Raw genomic sequence first — 15,695 nt, 5'->3', positions numbered from 1 at the left:
ACAGAAAGTACAAAAATAGATGTACACAAATATGGTCAACTGTTGGCAAAGGTACAAAGGCAACTCAATGGAGAAAGGACAATCTTTCAAACATATTGTGTTGGAACAATTAGATATCATTACTGAAAAACTTAACATTGACCAATAGCTTATTCTTTATACAAAAATTAACTCAAAATACAGTTATAGACCTAAATGTAAAACATATAATTATGAAACTTTTAGGAAAAAAATTTTTTTAATTGAGTTAGGGAAACTGTTCTTAAATATGACTCCAAAATCATGGTTCATCAAATTTAAAAGATTGATAAATTATACTTTATGAAAACAAAAAACTCTGTATCTGTAAAAGATTCTGTTAAAAGAACAAAATACAGCCTATAAACTGGGATAAAATATTCGTTAGTCATACCTCTAACAAAGTATTACATCCAGAATGTGTGTATGTGTTTATATAAATGCAACAATATTCCAATAAAAAACAAACCAACAAACAAAAGTGGGCCAAAGATTTGAACAGACACTTCATTAAAGTGGTGTGGACGGCAATGAAGCATAGGAAAGCTGTTTAACACCATTTCACTAATTAAATGCAAATTAAAACCGTGTTGACATACCATTACACACTCATTAGAATGGCTAAAATAAAGCAAAACTGACCCCACCACGTATTGATGAGAATGCGGAGAAATAGAACTCTCAAACATTTCTGGTAGGCATGCAAAAGGGTGTGATGGGTCTGAAAAACAGTTTGCAGTTGCTTATAAGGTTAAACATAAGCATACCTATATGATCCAGAAATCTCCCTCCCAGGTATTTACTCTAGACAGATGAAAACTTATATTCACAGAAAAAGTGTTGTGCCCATTTTATAACAGCACTATTCTTATTCTTCAAAAAAAGGGAAACAGACTAAATGTTCCTAAGTGAGTAAATAAACTGTGATACATTCATACAATGGAATATTACTCAGCAATAAAAAGGAGTGAATTAATGATACATGCAATCACATGGATGAACCTCAAGTACATAATGCTAAGAAAAGGAAGTCAGACAAATGATTAACATACCACTTCCATTTATGTGACATTCTGGAAAAAGAAAAACTTGGGAGATGGAGAAGAGGTCAGTGGTTGCCAGGCATTCGGTTTGGGAGGAAGGTTTGACTACAAAGGTCTGAAATAAAGGAAGTTTGGGGGCGGGGGTGGGAAAATGTTCTGTATCCTGATCGAGGTGGTTGTTACTTGACTTGATACATTTGTCAAAACTCATGGAACTGTACACCGTCAAAAGAAAGGGAATTTTACTATATATACATTTAAAAAACAAATTTTAGAAAGGTACCTAAAATCAAAGCAACCAAATCACAAAATATAGTCAGAATCCCCCTATTTCTCACCATTGCATTGCTACCACCATAAATCAGGCAACTGCTTTCTTTCTTGCCCCTCTAGACTCTATTCCCACATCACAGACAGAATAAACTTTCAGAAACGTTAAGTCAGATGTCACTCCTCTGCTCAAAACCCTCCAAAGACTCCCCATTTCATTCAGACTAAAACCAAAGTACTTAAAATGGCCTACAAGGGACTTTTTATGATTTGCTCTTCCCCACTTAGTCTCCTAGGATGCTCCTGTGTCCTATCTTACTCGGGTTTCACTGACTTCCTTATTGACTCGCCTTCAACACACACACTCTCTGGCCATGGGGCCTTTGCCCTATTTCCTCCAAATATTCACTCCCCAAATATTCACTCCCATTCAGGCTTTCTTCAATGATCACCATCTCAATAAGGCCAAATTTGAACATTTATTTAATGCTAGAAATTGTCCCTACCCAGTAATTGCAATTCCCCTGTTCAATGATTTTTCCCCTAGCACTTATCATCTTCCATTAAACTAATTTATTTCCTTCTAAACTAATTTATTTCTAAACTAATTGATTTATTTCTGTGTATTTCTATGTGTCAATCGTCTGTATCCTAATACTAAAATGTAAGCAAAAAGAGGGCGAGAGTTTGGGTACTTTTTATTTACTGACGTAAACTAAGTACCTAAAAAAGATTCTGCCATTTCATAGGAGTTTCATAAATATTTGTGGAACAAATAAATAATTGAAAGCTATGGAAGTTTATAAGACTTACTGGAAACTCTTAAGAATGTATAAAAGAATATGACCCATTATACTCTGTAATGACTTATATGGGAAAAGAATCTTAAAAAGAGTGGATATATGTACATGTATAACTGATGCACTTTGCTGTACAGCAGAAACTAACACAACATTGTAAATCAACTATACTCCAATAAAAATTTTAAAAAAAGAATATGACCCATTAAAAGCAAAATTATATTTGTTCTACATGACTTGGCACTTTCACTAGCACTATCATGGCTTTCTCAAATGGCAAGCTTTAGAACAATTCTATTCTAAACCTGGCTCTATATCTAACTCATTATGAAATCTTAAGCAAGCCATTTTCTCCCTAGACCTGTTTTCTGTTCTATAAAATAAGGTGTTTGGAAAAAAGCTTTTCAAGAGCTGCTGTAGAGTTAGTAAAAATTCTTATAGACTTAGCACATTAGAATCATATCAGAAACTTCTATAAAATGCAGATGCCTGGGAAGGCATCATCTCCAAATGTTCTAGTTTAATTGATCTCTGTGGAGCTTAAGCATAGATGTACAGTCAGGACTGGAAGCCACTGACCCAAAGCTCATGGTTCAACCATGTTCAAGAACAGTCTTCCATGGATAGGTTAGTGTGTTCAGGTTAAAGTTAAATGCAGATCACATTAAGTTGATCATATTGAGATGTGTCTTGCTGAGTTGATCAATATCACCAGTGCTGCTGCAGACACCAGGGAGGGATACTAAGAGTCTGCTCAGACAAGAGTGGCTGAAGCTGGGCTCTATGGGGGTGTCTTCCCATTTTACTGCTGCCTCTCAGTACATTGACTCTGTTGATCTCCAAACTCCTTAAGCTGCTAAATACACTTCACATCTCACTTGCTTCCCTTCTATACCTATATCCTTAAAGCTAAGTAGGTTGCTCGCTTATGCCAGCACAGGTGGATGTTCGTTATTTTCATGCACTCTTAGGAACTGTGCAGAACTTGTACAAAATCCTTTCAAGTTCTATGACTACCCTTGATCGAATCTTGAATCTGAAACTTCAGAATCTTCACAATTAGTTGCTCAGACTTGTTCCAGAAGTCTGAACCAAACCAACTGATTTCTGACTGTGTTTTGAGACCACATTAAAAGAACAGTGCTTGGCGCCCTCCCACACCCTCAGGAGCTCAAATTCTGATAGCCATCATCCAGCATCATATGCCTAATTACACCTCCTTTTCCTTGCTCTCAAAATTGGTAGAAGCCTGCATTTTGGAGAGCAGTGCCTCAGGCACCAGAATTGAGAACACTGGCAAAGCTAAGAAACTGGAAAGGAGAATTTCAGCCAAACTAATGTTTTTGAGGTTTCCATGATGCCATATCTTCCATTTACATTTTTTTAAAATATAAACTTCCCAACTATTTATTTTAACATGACGCACAAAAAGTTACAAATATCCCCAGTTAATTCTTTTGGAACTTCATTGCTTAGTTGTTTTAACAGGTGCCGTGATCACTTGCAATTGCCAAGCAGGAGAATGTTCTCCTTTGTTTTACAAATTAAGACTCTGAGTCTCAGTAATCAAGAAATTTTTAGGACTTTGAACGCTCATAGATATTTTCTTTGTCTCTGAACAAGTGTTATACCCTAATGTGGGACATACAAATTACACACTGAACCACTTCCCTACAACACTGATCTCCTTCCTGATACTTTAACTTTTTCTTTTCTTTATTTTTAAATGGAGAAACGTATATCATGCCTGTCACGTATCTTGGAAGAAAAGCCTCAATGTTAGTCAGTCAGTAATCAGTACAATCGTTACAGATATTCATGCAGACATGAGGAGACTCAGAGGAGAGTGGGGGGAGGAGGAGCAAAGACTATTATGACGTTCACTTCTCAGATTTGCCTTTGCCTTTGTACTCAACCTGGGAATGAATTGTGAAGTGCAAGATTTAGCGGGGCACAGCTTAGCCTTCCCCCTCCCCATATCCTCAAGTCCATTAGCTAGTAGGTTTGTAAGCTGTGACAAAGTGGGAGAGTGGCATGGACATATATACACCACCAAACGTGAGGTAGATAGCTAGGGGGAAGCAACCGCATGGCACGGGGAGATCAGCTCGGTGCTTTGTGACCACCTGGAGGGGTGGGATAGGGAGGGTGGGAGGGAGGGAGATGCAAGAGGGAAGAGATATGGGAACATATGTATATGTATAGCTGATTCACTTTGTTATAAAGCAGAAACTAACACACCATTGTAAAGCAATTATAGTCCAATAAAGATGTTAAAAAAAAAAAAAAAGATTTAGCGAGGCAAATCCTGCATAAGGAAGAGGGAAAGTCATCACAATGAAGAAAATGTGTTCCAACTTTCTTTGCACTCCCAAGCCACTAAGTTCATTGTCACATTGGGACTGGGTCAGGAACAATTTCAGTAACTGTTCCCTCTGCCTCTTGCCCAAGCTCTTCCCCCTAGATCTCTGTACATCTGACTCCTTCTGGTCTTCTATGAGCTTAATTGTTCCCTTTTTAGAATTATGTTCTCCAACCATTCAATCCAAAATTACCTTGATGTAATTTATACTGTGTATCATTATCTTAAAGTTTCTCATTTAGTCTGCTCTCTCCTTCAGAATATAACCTCCACAAGAGTAAGCAGGAACCTTGCTATTCCTGTTACTCCTGAAGATGTACATTACCTATAATAGTACCTGGGTCACAGGGTATGCACGGTGGGTATTTACTGATTAATGGGAACATGAATAGTCAGAGGAAAGAGTGAAAGTGTGTCAATAAGTACAGTCCCTTAGAATCTCCATAATAGGGAGGGGCGGGGGCAGAGACAACCTGGGGATCACTGTAATAGTAAATCATGTCTCAGAAAGGAAGAACCTGGCAAGCCACTGCATTTGAGATGCATTTCCCTACCCACCACTCCAGCCCACCAAAACAGCTGATGATGGTAGGCAGAATAACAGCCTTCCAAATATGTTCATGCCTCAATCCCCAAAAACCTGTGAACGTGTTACCTTACAAGGTCAAAAGGACTTTAGAGATGTGATTTTGTTAAGGGTTTTGAGTTGAGATTATCCTGGGTAATCTACATGGCCCAATCTAATAATGTGTGTCCTTAGAATTGGAAGAGCAGTGCAGAAGGGTGGGCCAGAGAAATGACATGTAAGAAACACTTGACCCAGCATTACTGGCTTTTATGATGGAGGGACAGAGCCACAAGCCAAGAAATGTGGCAACCTCTAGAATTAGAAACAACCTTGTTTCCAGCAGAAAGAAAATGGGGACATTGGCCCTCTGACCATAAGGAACTGAATAACTGAATTCTACAAATAAGCTGAATCACTAGGAAGGAGATTCTCCCTTAGAATCTCCAGAAAAGAGCAAAGCCTGTCAACACTTTGACTTTAGCCTGATGAGATCAATATCTAACCTCTAACCTCCAGAACTGTGAACAGGTTTTTTGTTGTTTTGTGATATTTTGTGATATTTTACAGCAGCAATAGAAAACTTATCACAACAGCCCTAAATCAGAAAAATATGGCAGAATGAAATGCAAGTAAAATAAGTGTACGCATGTGGTGGTGGAGTGCAGACAATTAACCCCTCATCCACTCCTCTGATGTGTCCTTTGATCTGTGTTTCAAGTTACATGGAGTTGATCTTTCAGAGACCTTCTTCAACAAAATATGCCAAAATTATTTTATTCAAGTTTTATTTTAAAGCATTGAAAGAATTTAAAGAGCAAAGCCATGATAGCACATCTCTTTATTCCACTGTGGTAAAGAGGGTCTCTCTCTCTATCTCTATCTCTATCTCTTTCTGTCTCTTACTCCTGCATTGCCACTGATTATGGACACTGAGAAGGCAATTTTTTCTTTCTTTAATGGAGACAGTAAAATCTAGAAGAAAAGTCTAAATCTCTCTATAGGATCTATACTAGTTACTCCATGTAATGTACCAGTTGATAATATTAAAACAATATTTTCTAGAATTACCATATGACCCAGCAATCCCACTACTGGGCGTATATCCTGAGAAAACCATAATTCAAAAAGACACATGCACTCCAGTGTTCATAGCAGCACTATTTACAATAGCCAGGACATGGAAGCAACCTAAATGTCCATCAGCAGAGGAATGGATAAAGAAGATGTGGTACATATATACAATGGAATATTACTGAGCCATAAAAAGGAATGAAATTGGGTCATTTGTAGAGATGTGGATGGACCTAGAGAGTGTCATACAGAGTGACATAAATCAGAAAAAGAAAAACAAATATAGTATATTAATGCATATATGTGGAATCTAGAAAAACGGTATAGATGACCTTATTTGCAAAGCAGAAATAGAGACACAGACGTAGAGAACAAATGTATGGATACCAAGGGGAAAAGGGGTGGGGTGGGAGGAATTGGGAGATTGGGATTGACATATATACACTACTGATACTATGTATAAAATAAACAACTGAGGGGAACATACTGTATAGCACAGGGAACTCTACTTAATGCCCTGTGGTGTCCTAAATGGGAGGGAAATCCAAAATGGAGGGGATATATGTATACGTATGGCTGATTCATTTTGCTGTGCATTGGAAGCTAACACGACATTGTAAAGCAACTATATTCCAATAAAAATTAATTTTAAAAAAGCACAAAATACAATATTTTCTTTTCTTAATTAAACTTTTATGTTTATATAACTGTAGCTTCACATAGAGTGGTAAGAAAGAAAAGAGAGTTATCCCACATACTCTTTATCCAATGTTTGGTTCACACCCTCCAGAGCTTCCCAGATGAAATCTGAAACTGGCCCCTACACGCAGGGCAAGGAGAGACAGAGGAAGGAGGCAGACCATTATAGATTGGTAGGTGGCAGTGTTAATAAGCAAGGGAACTTACATATGAGAATTGTTTTGGGTGGGCTCAAGACTAGATCTCTGCACCTTACCTCCAGAATCTTAAAAGTTTATACAGAAGCCTTAACTGGGTTCATTCACATATTCAGTCCAGATGGTCTCAACAATACCTTTCTCTCTCAAGGCCACATCCTTCAAAGGCTCTCACTGTGGCAACAGTGGGCAGAGTATACATTCCAAGGACAGGGGAGGGGGTGAGGAGGGTTCGATTGCCCAGGTCAAGTTCTCAGGTTAACCGGAGGTCACATCTTTTTGATAATCTCCTCCAACACCAATTTACCCCAATGGTAACATCTTGTAAAAACTATTGTTGGATATCACAACTAGAATATTGACATATATACAGTAAAGATATACAATATTTCCATAACATCAAAGATCTCTCATATTGCCTTTTTATATCCACACCCACTTCCCTCCTGCTCCCATCTCCTCCCTGGCAACCATTAACCCACTCTCCATTTCTATAGTTTTATTACTTCAAGTATGTTCTATAAATACAGTCATACAAAAATGTAACCATTGAGATCGCTTTATTCACTAAGCATAATTCTCTGGAGATTTATCCAGGTTATTGCCTATATTGATAGATTGTCCTTTTTTAATTTCTAAGTATTATTTCATGGTATGGATATACCAGTTTGTTTAGACATTTACCCACTGAAGGACATCTGTGTTGTTTCTAGTTTTCAATTATTATGAACAAAGCTGCTACAAACATTCAAGTAAGGATGTTGTGTGAACCTAAGTCTTCATTTCTCTGAGATGAATGCTCAGGACTGAAATTGCTGGGTCCTGTGACTCTAGCAGGTTTAGTATTTTTAAGAAGCTGCCAAACTGCTTCCAGAGTGACTTTTTACATTTTGCATTCCTACCAGTAACGGATAAGTGATGAGTGACTCGTTTTGTCTGCATCCTCACCAACACTTTGTCTTGTCACTCTTTTTTATTTTAGTCATTCTGATAGGTATATAGTGAAATATCGTTGTGGTTTTAAATTGCATTTCTTTAATGGATAGTAAGATTGAACATCTTTTCATGAGCTTCTTTGTTATCTGTAAATTCTCTTCAGTGAAACGCCTGCTTCTGTTTTTTGCCCATGTTCTAGTTGAATTGTTTATTTTCTTAAAGTTGAATTTTGAGAGATTTAAAAATGTATTCTAGACACTAGTCTTTTGTCTGATATCTGGTTTGAAAATATTTTCTTCCAATGTGTAGCTGATCTTTGCATCCTCTTAACAGGGTCATTCATAGAACAAAAAGTTTTAAAAGTCTAAGAACTTTTGCCTAGCCCTAGATCCCAAAAATTTTCTCCGATGTTTTGTACTAAAAGTGTTATAGTTTTATATTTTACATTTCAGTCTGAGATTTGTTATGAGTTAATTTTTGCATGTTGTGTGAAACTTGGTCAAGGCCCATTTTTTTTTAACATACGAATGTCCAATTGCTCCAACATTATTTGTTGAAAAGTCAGTCTTTCCTCTATTGAATTGCTTTGGCAGCTTTGCTAAACATCAGTTGGGCATATTTGTGTGGGTATATTTCTGATTTCTCTATTCTATTCCATTGATTTATCTATTTTTCCACCCATACTAAAGTCTTAATTAACATAGTAACACGCTAATTTTTGAAATCAAGTAGACTGATTTCTACCACTTTATTCTTCTTTCTCTAAATTGTTATAGCTGTTTAATTCCTTTCCCTTTCTATATAAATATTTAGAATAATTTTGTCTATATCTCCAAAAAGAAACCTGCTGGGATTTTGATAGGAACTGTGTTAAGCCTACATATGAATTTGGGGAGAATTGACCTTTTTACTATATTGAGTCTTCTAATTCATGAGCAAAGTATGTCTCTCAATTTATTTAGAGTTTTTCTGATTTCTTTCATCTGTATTTTGACTTTTCAGCTACAATTCCTCTATATGTTTTGTTAGATTTATAGCTCAGTGTTCCATTTTTTGAGTACATTTAAATGGCATTGTATTTTTTTTTTTTTTGGTTGAGGAAGGAATTATTTATTTATTTATTTATTTTTCATGTAATGTCTGAAACATTTATATTAACATATTTCCATAGAAATATGGCATTGTATTTTTAATTTCAATGTCCATGTGCTCATTACCAGTAAATAGAAATATAATTTGTTTCTGCGTGTATCCTGCAACCTTGCAAGTTTTTATCTCTAGGCTTTTCAAATTTTATTACCATAAATTCCTTGCGATTTTAAATAGACAAATTAGGTATTCTGCAAGTAGGATCAGTTTTATTTCTTCCTTTCCAATCTGTATGCCTTTTATCTCCTTTTCCTGTCTATTGCACTGGCCAGAATTTTCAGTGCTATGTTAAATAAGTATGGCAAGAGGTGACATCTTCGCCTTGTTTTTTATCTTAGGGAGAAAGAATTCAATCTCCCGTCATTAAACATAACTAAACATAGGGCTTTGGCATGCATTTTTATTCAAGTTGAGGAAGTCCCCCTCTATTCCTATTTCTCTCCAATATTTTTTATCATAAATGGGTGCTCAGTTTTGTCCAATGCTTTTTCTGCATCAGTTGATATAATCATGTATTTTTTCTTTTTACTTGTTAATATGCTGGATTACATTGATTGATTTTCCAATACCGAACCACCCTTGCATCCCTGAAATAATCCCCACTTGGTCATCAGTGTATAACTCTGTTTACTTGTTGTTGAATTCTGTTTGCTAATATTTTGTTAAGGATTTCCACATCTATATGCATGTGCTATGTTAGTTCATAGTTTTATTTGTGTCCCTCTGATATGGGTATCAAGGCATACCAACCTCATAAAATAAATTGAGACGTATTTACTCCTCTCCTATTTTCTGGGAGAGATTATGTTTAATTAGTATTAATTTTTTTTTTTAACTGTTTGTAGAATTCTTCAGTGAAACCATCTGGGCCTGGAGATTTTTTAGGGAGGGATTTCTTTTATTATAAATTCAATTTCCTTAACAGTTATAGGGCTATTCAAATTACTTGTTTCATATTGGGTCAGTTTAGGTAATGTATTAGTTTCCTATGCCCCCCATAAAAGAATACCATGAAATGGGTGGCTTAGAATCACAAAAATTTATTGCCTTCAGGTTCTGGAAACTAGAAGTCCAAAATTAAGGTGTCGGCAAAGTCATGTTCCTTCTAAAACCTGTAGGAGAAGGATCCTTGACTTTCTCAGCCTCTGGTAGTCCCGTACATTCCTTGTCTTGTGACCATGTAATTCCAGTCTCTGTTCCCACCATCACATGGCATTCTTCCTGTGTCTCTTCACATCATCTTCGCTCTATGTGTGTCTGTGTCCACATTTCTCATTGTTATAGGGACATCAGTTATATTGGATTAGGGTCCACCCCAATGACCTTATCTTAACTTGCTTAAACCCACAAAGACTCTATTCCTTAATAAATTCACATTGTGAAACACTGGGGTTGGCACTTCAACGTATCTTTTTGGAGAGGACGCAGTTCAAACATAATAAGTAGTTTCAGTTTTGGGAGGAATTAGTCAATTTCATCTAAGCTGTCAAATAAAATGTGTGCAGAGTTTTTCATAGTATTTCCTTATTAATCTTTTGATGATTGCAGGATCTCTGGTGATATTTCATATTGTGACTGGTACTGGTAATTTGTACCGTCTCCATTTTTCTGTCTATCTTGCTAAAACTTTGTCAACTTTACTGATCTTTTCAAAGATGTAACTCTTCGTTTCACTGATTTTTTTCTACATTTTGTTTCGATTTTGTCGATTTGTACTCTTATCTTTATTATTTCCTTCCTTTTTCTTACTCTAGGTTTATTCTGCCATTTTTTTTCTAAGTGCTTGAAGTGGGAGCTTAGATTATTGATTAGAGAATTTTTCACTTTTCTAATACATACATTTATCATGATAAGTTTTCCCATCAGGACTAGTTAATTATCTCTCACAAATATTGATATGTTGTATTTCCATCTTCATTGAATTCATTGTGTTTTTTAACTTTCTTTGAGACTTCCTCTTTGAGCCATGGATTATTTAAAAGTATGCTGTTTAGTTTTCAAAGGTTTGGATATTTTCCTTTTATCTTTCTGTTCTTGATATTTTTGTTTCCATTTTGGTTGGTGAATGCTCTGTGTATGATTTCAATTCTTTTACATTTGTTGAGGTTTGCTTTGTGCTTCAGATCTATCTTGGTATATGTTTAATGAACACTTGAAAAAATTATATATTCTGCTGCTCTTAGGTGGAGTGTTCTATAAATGTTCATTAGATCCTGTTGGCTTATGGTGTTTTTAAGTCCTTCTATACCCTTTGTGATTTTCTCTCTAGTTGTTTTATCAGTTGTTGAGAAAAAGTGGTTAAAGTCTGCAACTATAACTGTAGATTTGTCTATTTCTCCAGTCTGTTCTATGATTTTGTTTCTTCACAGGTTTTGAAGCTGTTTTTTGTCATGTACACATTTAGAGTACCTATGTCATCTTGGTACATTGACCTTTTTATCACTGTGTAAACTCCCTCTCTGTCTCTAGTAATTTTCTTTGCTCTGAGGTCTACTGTATCTGATATTAATATAGCCACTCATGATTTTTTTTGAATAATACTAGCATGATATATCTTTTTCTAACTTTCTTATATAGCTATATTTGAAATGAATTTCTTATATACAGCATATAATTGAGTCATGTTTTTAATCCACTCTGCCAATTTTTGTCTTTTATCTGTTGTATTTAGACCATTTAAATTTAATGTAATCATTGATATATTAGAGCTTAAAACTGACTTTTTTTTGTTTTTTGTTTTATCTTTTTTGTTTCTATTTCCTTTCTCCCTGCCTTACTCTGTGTTACTTAACATTATTTATTTCAATTTGATTTATCTATAATATTTTGAGCATATCTATTTGTATAGCTTTTCTTAGTGATTTCTCTACATATTGCATTAAATACACATAACTTATCAAAGTCTTCTAGTGGTATTAATTTCCCAGTTTGAGCAAAGTGTAGAAACCTCATGTCTCTTATGTCCCTGTATCTTCTCGCCTTTATAATACAATTGTCTTAAATATTTCCTCTACATATATTTAGAAGTACATCAGACAACGTTATAATTTTTACTTTAACTGTCAAATATGATTTAGAAAACTCAAGAGGAGAAAGGAAACCTATTGTTTTATCATATTACTGCTCATCGTGTTTTGTTTTGTTTTTTTCCTGATATTCCAAGATTCCTTCCTTATAGTTTCTTTTCTGTTTGGAGAACCGCCTTTAGCCATTCTTTTAGGGTAAGTCTATAGACGACAAAATTTCTTAGTTTTCCTTCATCTGAGAATGTCTTGATTTCACCTCCATTTCTGAACAGTATTTTCACTGGATACTTGATTCTGTGTTGATAGTTCTTTTCCTCAGCAATGTAAAAATGTTATGTCACTTCTTGCCTCCATGGTTTCTGATGAGAAATCTGCTATTATTTGTACTGTTTTCCCTTAGAGGTAAGGTGATGTTTCTCTACAATTGCTTTCAGTATTTTGTCTTTGTCTTTAATTTTTAGATGTTTGAATATGATATGTCTTTGTGTGGATTTCTTTGGGTTTATTATGTTGGGATTTTGCTCAGCTTCTTGAACCTACAGCTTTAAATCTTTTGCCAAATTTGGGGATTTTTTTTCAGCCATTTTTCTTCACATGTTCTTGGGACTGTGCTCTTTTCCTTTCCTTCTTTTCTTTTTCTAGCATATATTCTCTCCTTTGTACATATTGGATAATCCATTTGAAATTCCGCTTGAAATCTTCCTTGTTCCTGGTAGGATGAGTAATTTTCTGTAAAGCCTGCACATTTAGGGTACTATGTTAGGAGACTGTGAATCTCATTTGTTTTTGTTGGCTTTGGTGACACAAAGGTAGGGAGGGAAGGCTGATACTTCCTGCAGGAGTTTTCAGTGATACCACCTGGGCTGGGGGTTTGGGATACCTCCTAAAAGCCTAGAAGTGGTATTCATAGAATGAATCTAGGTGCCTCACTTGGTCTTTGATGGCATGGGTTGAGTGGGGCCACAGGATTTTTTTATTTGATGCTCTGCTGGACTGAAGCTGTTATTTTCTGCAGAGTTTCTGTCTTTCTGGACTGTCCCTTTCCTGGTCCTTTGGCTAAAGAGAAGAGGCTTTTTTTGGCTGCATTCATGGACATTTCTGGTTTTGTCAGCTCCTTCAGCTCCGAGTCTGGGACATCTGAGGCCAAAAGAAAACCCCGGGAACTCACTATCTTGTCATTCTTGGGTCCCAAGGTCTCTAGCTTGCCCACCTTCTTCTGTCCATCCTTCTGTCTTCTTATGCTTGTTTTACAATCTCCAGAGCTTTTATTTGTGATTACCAGGAGGAATAGGGCCAAGTGCATGTCCTCCATCTTCCCATTTGTGGAAGTCCCATAGTTTTCTTTAAAATTTTTTTTATTTAATAAAAAAAGATCATAATCAACAGCACCCTCATCTTAACAGTCATTTGCTATTATCAATGTCTTCCTTCTTAAAACAATTGTCATTCTTGCTCAAGGAGACGCTGAAGCAGAAAATACAGATTTTTTTTGTGACAGCCCTTCCTTCCAGGGCCTGCTGCTGGCCTCTGATGGATGACCACTGTCATAGGTTCTGAAATCTCTATGTGCACACAGGCTTCTAACAGATGAGGTATGAGTGAATCACAATTAAGCAAAATGAGTTCGTTGCAGAAATGTGAGAATAGAATCTAATCCAAGTAAAGGTAAAATAGTTGGCAGATCAAAGAGCATTGCTCTGAGTGATGAACCATTACATGGTAGAAGACAAATAAAGATAAAATTGAGAGAGGCAGCCAAAGGGGTGGTGCACGACCAGAGGGGAATGTAGGCATTGCCAGGAGTAGAGCCTGAATGTGGGAAAGTGGGTGAACAACTTCAGGGTTCAGACTGCTTTCCCAGAGAGAGAGAGAGAGAGAGAGGAGTGGACGAGACTTTGAGGCGGGGAGAGAGAAATTCTCTCGGAGTCACCTCTGCTGGGCACAGGGAGAGGCAGCGAAAACTCAGAAGGCGCCACTGGCAACGAAGACTGGAGTTGCCTTGGAGGAGGGCAGGAGCTGGGTAGAAGGGTTGGAGCTTTGGCCAAGCGCACTTGCAAGATCAGAGGGGACGCCTGGAAGGAGACTATCTGGCGGTCGCAGGGTGCAACGCTTCCCCGCCCGGGCGGAGCGAGGCTCAGACAGCACCCTGCCGCGGTGGTCCCAGCCTGCGCGCCCCTGAGCCCGCGCGCGTCTGTCTCTGCGCTCTGGGAACCGGGTCCTAGCACCGCAGACTTCCCATCCCTCGCCCGCCCTTTCAGTCTTCTCAACGCGCCCATAGACAATGGATGGCAACTCCCTGCTCTCCACGCCAAGGTAAGACCTGCTTCCCCCTCTGCCCAACCCAATGCCCATCAATCTCCGTTCTCTGCTACGAGTCGCTCACGAACTTGCCCTGCGGGCGCCGCGGTCTGTACGGGGCTCGCGAGGAAACCGAGGACTCTGAACTTACAATTAAGTCCGGCCGCGGCTGTGCGAGGAGCTGTGGGGAGATCGAGGTCCCTGTCAAATGCCCCACCGGGAGCGCTGCTGGGTGAGCCTGCGAGCCAGAGCAGCTCAGGGTGGGAGAGAGCTCGTGTCAGCCTCTAGGGCGGGGGGCTGGGGAAGCCTGGAGCTTGGACTTTCTGTGGACCCAGCCTGGAGAGGTGTCGCGCCTTGTAGAGAGACAGGGTCCAAGGCAGGGATGAAAATAGGAGGGAGCAGCGCTAGGGTAAAGTACCCCTACCTCCCGTCCCTCTGGACCCGGGCGAGTGTCTGCGGTTGCTGGGCTGGGGAGAGAGAGATGGGAGCGATTGCCCCTAACGCCCGACCGACCTAGACTGCCCCCGACGGAGACCCTGGATAGAAAAGACCTCTGTCCGCCCCAGTCCCACCCGCCTCAGCTGCCCCCAACCTCCTGCCAGGCCACGAGTTCCTCCTTAACACCTCTGGCCTCCAGCGTTCCCCGGCCACACCAGCCCTGGGGTCCGCACACGGGGGGAGTCGGGACCCCCACCTTAGACGCTGCCAGGTGGCAGCAACATGTTTTCCCTGATTTGCGTTTCGTCCTGTCTCCTCTCCCTTTGCCTCTGCTCCGCGGTCCTTCCAACCCAGTCCTTTGCGAATCGAAGGAACAGATTTTAATGTTTCTACCCGCGTAAACCTCAGGGGTGAATTGAGGCGGTCACTGGTTGGGTTCCGCCAGCCGGGCAGGTGGCTTTTGCTCTCTTTGTGCTCCGCGCGGAGCGTGCACGCCGAGAGCGCAGGATGCTGCCGCCGGCACAGCCCCACCTTTCCTAAGCAAAAGGGGCTTCGTGTTGACCGTTCTGTCATCCCTTACTTCCTCTTTTCCCCAAGCGAACGTTTAGGCAGCTTCCCGCCGCGTATCAGGCACTGGGATAAACATATGAAGCTCGAATTCTCGGAGAGCACTTCAATCCAACATCCACAGGCTAAAGCACACACGGAGCTGGTACTACACTGCCGAGTAGTCGAGATGGGGGTGGGCCTGGAGTGGGGAGTGGTAGAGGACGGACAGCGCTCTTCAACCCTGTTAAAGACTGCCATCTAGAGGCGCGAA

Source organism: Balaenoptera ricei, chromosome 7 (genome assembly GCF_028023285.1).
Source record: "Balaenoptera ricei isolate mBalRic1 chromosome 7, mBalRic1.hap2, whole genome shotgun sequence".
NCBI classification, from domain to species: domain Eukaryota; kingdom Metazoa; phylum Chordata; class Mammalia; order Artiodactyla; family Balaenopteridae; genus Balaenoptera; species Balaenoptera ricei.
Note: the sequence above shows the minus strand (reverse complement) of the source record.